The 4,286-nt window shown below is 43.0% G+C and overlaps 1 pseudogene; it reads left to right on the top strand.

The window, feature by feature from the left end:
- The first annotated feature begins 1,203 nt into the window (after positions 1-1,203).
- LOC102263462 lies at positions 1,204-2,527 on the top strand (annotated as a pseudogene).
- Positions 2,528-4,286: the final 1,759 nt, after the last annotated feature.

Here is a 4,286-nt window from a genome sequence, read left to right as displayed (position 1 = left end):
CAGAATGTCTTCTGCATTTTAGTGCGGCTTCTGAATCGATTCACCGCTGGACTATACACACAGTTTGAAGATGTTAGACTGGAAATGGTAGAGGAAGTATTTTATTGTTGTTTTTTTAGTGTATTCTCTCACCTAAATATTATATGCAGTTATTTTTTTTTCCTTGAAACCCACTGAGAAGGTACCACGCTTCTTTCTGCTTTCGTCTCAGTACATATCAACAGTCAAAAGCAGGCATACTTAAGTGAGCATCCAAGAATGCTGCATGTGCCCAGCATTTCAATTCTGCCGTGTTCCCCAAAGGTAAGAGGCTGCCCTGCTCCCAAGGAACTTAGCAATCTAATTGGACACTAAACTCCCTGGCATGAATTCTCAGGGCCATTAACAATGAGAAAGAAAAAAACATCAGCGCAGACTGGAGGAACCGGGAAGACCCCCAGGGAGAAGCCAGTACCAATTGTGGGAGGAAAGCATTTGAGTTTCATACTGGCATTCAGTATTGTTAGGACCATCTTTACTATCAACTGGAATATACTCTCATCCAATAGAGAAAAATAAGAAATGACCTTTCACCTAAAAATTTCTGGGTACTTTCTCAATCTGAAATAGCAAGCGTGTTTCACTTCTTGGGTTAATTCTGCTTGAAGTGCTACCTTAAAAAGGATTATGGGTCTCTGCCAGCGTCCGAGGAAAGGAATGCTGACATCGATGAGTGATGCCTGCCACAGGTATGGGAAAAGTGAGGGAGAACATCCTACATGCATGACTTCTCTCTTCCTCACTTTCCCCTGCAAATTATAATAAAGTTTCCATTTCTGTGTACCAAAATAGCTGAAGTCATTAACTAACTGGACTTCATGCCTTACTTTTTACTTTTAGGACAGAGGCACATAAAAAAAAATTAAACTAATATTCTAAAAGAAAAATCTCCCCATACATTTCTGTTTAGCTAGTTAAATTTTAAACTTATACCTGCCCTCTACTTAGAGGATTGTATGCTGATTCCTTTATATTCAGAAAGATGATCTTGAGGTACAGAAAAATCCTGAATTATTAAGTATAAACTATATCAATTCTAAGCTGTGTTTTGTTGAAAATATATGTTATTGAGTGGGTTACTTACCCTGACTCTTAGGTTGTTGGGGATAGTAACCTGGACCCAGTGTCTAATCCAGTGTTGCCTGCACCTGCTAATCCACAGCCATGTGTGAGTGCATCTCCATCCATGTTGGCTAGACTGGTATCCAGATGGGCAATGCCTGCTGGGAGCTCTACTGCCTGGATCATGGCATCCGGCCTGCTGGTCAGATGCCAAGGGACAAGACCACTGGGGAAGGAGATGACTTCTTCAGCACCTTCTTCAGTGAGACAGGTGCTGGCAAGCATGTGCCCAGGGCAGTGTTTGTAGACCTGGAATCCAGGGTCATTGATGAAGTTCGCATTGGTACCTACCGCCAGTTCTTTCACCCTGAACAGCTCATCATATGCAAGGAAGATGCTGCCAATAACTATGCCTGTGGACACTACACCATTGGCAAGAAGGTCTTTGACCAAATTTGGAAACTGGCTGACCTGTGCACAGGTCTTCAGGGCTACTTGGTTTTCCACAGCTTTGGTGGGGGAACTAGTTCTGGCTTCACATCCCTGCTGAAGGGATGGCTCTCTGTCGATTACGGCAAGAAGTCCAAGCTGGAGTTCATCTACCCAGCACCCCAGGTTTTCATAGCTGTGGTTGAGCCTTACAACTCTATCCTTATCACCCACACCACCCAGGGACACTCTGATTGTGCCTTCATGGTTGACAATGAGGGAGGCCATGTATGATATTGAGTGCCCAACCCACACTAACCTTAACTGCTTTAGTAACCTGATTGTGTCCTCCATCACTGCTTCCCTCAGGTTAGATGGAGCCCTGAATGCTGATCTGTCTGAATTCCAGACCAACCTGGTGCCCTATCCCCACATCCACTTCCCTGTGGCCACATGTGCCCCTGTCATCTTTCCTGAGAAAGCCTGCCATGAACAGCTTGCTGTAGCAGAAATCACCAATGCATGCTTGGAACCAGCCAACCAGATGGTGAAATGTGACCCTCGCCATGGTAAACACATGGCTTGCTGCCTGTTGCACCATGATGATGTGGTTTCTAAAGATGTCAATGCTGCCATTGCTACCATCCTGACCAAGTGCAGCACCCAGTGTATGGACTGGTGCCCCAGTGGCTTCAAAGTTTGCATTAATTACCAGCCTCCCACTGTGGTCACTGGTGGAGACCTAGACAAAGTACAGCGAGCCGTGTGCATGCTGAGCAACACCACAGCTATCGCTGAGGCCTGGGCTCGCCTGGACCACAAGTTTGGTTTGATGTACGCCAAGTGTGCTTTTGTTCACTGGTACGTGGGTGAGGGCATGGGAGAAGGAGAGTTTTCTGAGGCCTGTGGGCACACGGCTGCCCTTGAGAAGAATTATGAGAAGTTTGGCGTAAATTCTGTTGAAAGAGAGGGTGAAAAAGAAGGAGAGGAATGCTAATTAACATTCTTTTTAACCCTGTAACATGTCATACATGTTAAAGCTTTTTGATTAGATTTTCTTCTGTTTTACCTGTGATCTGTCTGTCTTTTTCATGTATACCTATAAGATTTCCCCCTCATGTTTAAAAATGAAGGCATTGAGAAAGAAAAGAAAGTGTATGTTCTTGGTTGGAAATTTATTTGCATTAAGATGGAAACACTCATTTGAGGATGTAGGTACTTACCAGAGTGGTATTGGTGATTCTATAGTGTTCGATTCTAATTAACTTTAGATAGCAACTCTAGATTTTGGAGGATAGACATCAGGAAGAAAAATGGGTCACACAGAGAAACGTTGTTTCTTGATTAGACAACAATAGCAAGAGGAATAGAGATGGAGGTTATTAAGGCTTGCATATTGTGACACAGTCTTTGTGAGGCCATTTGTGACACAGTCTTTACAACACAGTGAATGGGACCCCTAACATTGTGTTGTGCAGACTCTTCCAGTCTAAGCCAATTTCAAGTTCAAATGCCAATTTCAATACAGCTCAATATTTATTAATATTTCCCAAGTGTATTAGGGTTCTCCAGAGAAACATAATACAGCTCAATATTTATTAATATTTCCCAAGTGTATGAGGGTTCTCCAGAGAAACACAACCTACACACTCTCTCACAAACATATATGTTATATATATTATATATAATTTATATATATATTATATATGTAAATTTATATATATGTTATATATGTGAATTTATGGATATACTTTATATATGTGATATGTATGCTACTGGACAGCCCCCTGAGTGGGAGGGGGGGCTGTCTCCTCCTTGGCTCTTGTCAATCTTGTGAGAAGAAATTCAGATAAGTGACAGGCAGCAGTGGTTGAAGCAAAGCAAGTGAATTCATTAAGAATAGACTTGGCATAAAGCACAAGCAGGCAAGTCAGCTGGTCTGAGCGTCCCACCTGGTGGGGGTTTAAGGGTTATATACTTTCCCCCTCTACAGATTTCAAAGCTCCCCTGCCAGATATCTTGGGTAGCTGACGAGGTTTCAAAGTCCCCTTCTACCTTGTTGTGACTTACACTGGAATGTTTGTACATACATTTGGTCATCTTGTCTGGGAAGTCCTAAGACCTTTGTTCAGTGGGTGAGATAAACTCCCCCCTTTTCCCCCATCCCCTCCTTCCCTGCCCTAGCAGTTATCTTTCCTGCCTAACATTCCCCAAGTGATACCATTCAAATGCTTTTGGGGTTTTGTTGTTTGTCCCCCAGACTTTATTTGTTCTGGCACAAATGACATTAATTGGGTCTTTGCTATTTTCCAAGGCCAGGGTGATTTAAGCTATATAATCTCTGGTTAGGAAGGAGAGGTATAAACCATTTGTTCTCAAGTCTCCTGGGTTGGGGAAGATAAGATCTTATGATTCACAAGCTGGTTGCAAGCTGCTCAAACTGTTTGGCCTTGTTTAATTTTCTTGTCTCAGTTTCTCCATGCCACTTGCCCAGGAATTTTCCTAGCTTCTCACTATCCTTCTGCACACACATATATATTTATATATAGGAACTGACTCACTGACTCACTTGATTATGGAGGCTGAGAAGTCCCATGATCTGCTGTCTACAAGCTGGAGACCCAAGAAAGCCAATGATGTACTTCTGTTCTAAGTCTGGAGGCCTGAGAATCAGGAGCACCTATGGTCCTGGACCAAGGGTAGGAGAAGACTAATGTCCTAGCTCTAGAAATCAGGAGAGAGAGAGAGAGAGAGAG

This window comes from Myotis brandtii, unplaced genomic scaffold (assembly GCF_000412655.1).
Source record: "Myotis brandtii unplaced genomic scaffold, ASM41265v1 scaffold1335, whole genome shotgun sequence".
NCBI lineage: Eukaryota > Metazoa > Chordata > Mammalia > Chiroptera > Vespertilionidae > Myotis > Myotis brandtii.
This window is presented reverse-complemented; position numbering and strand designations above follow the sequence as displayed.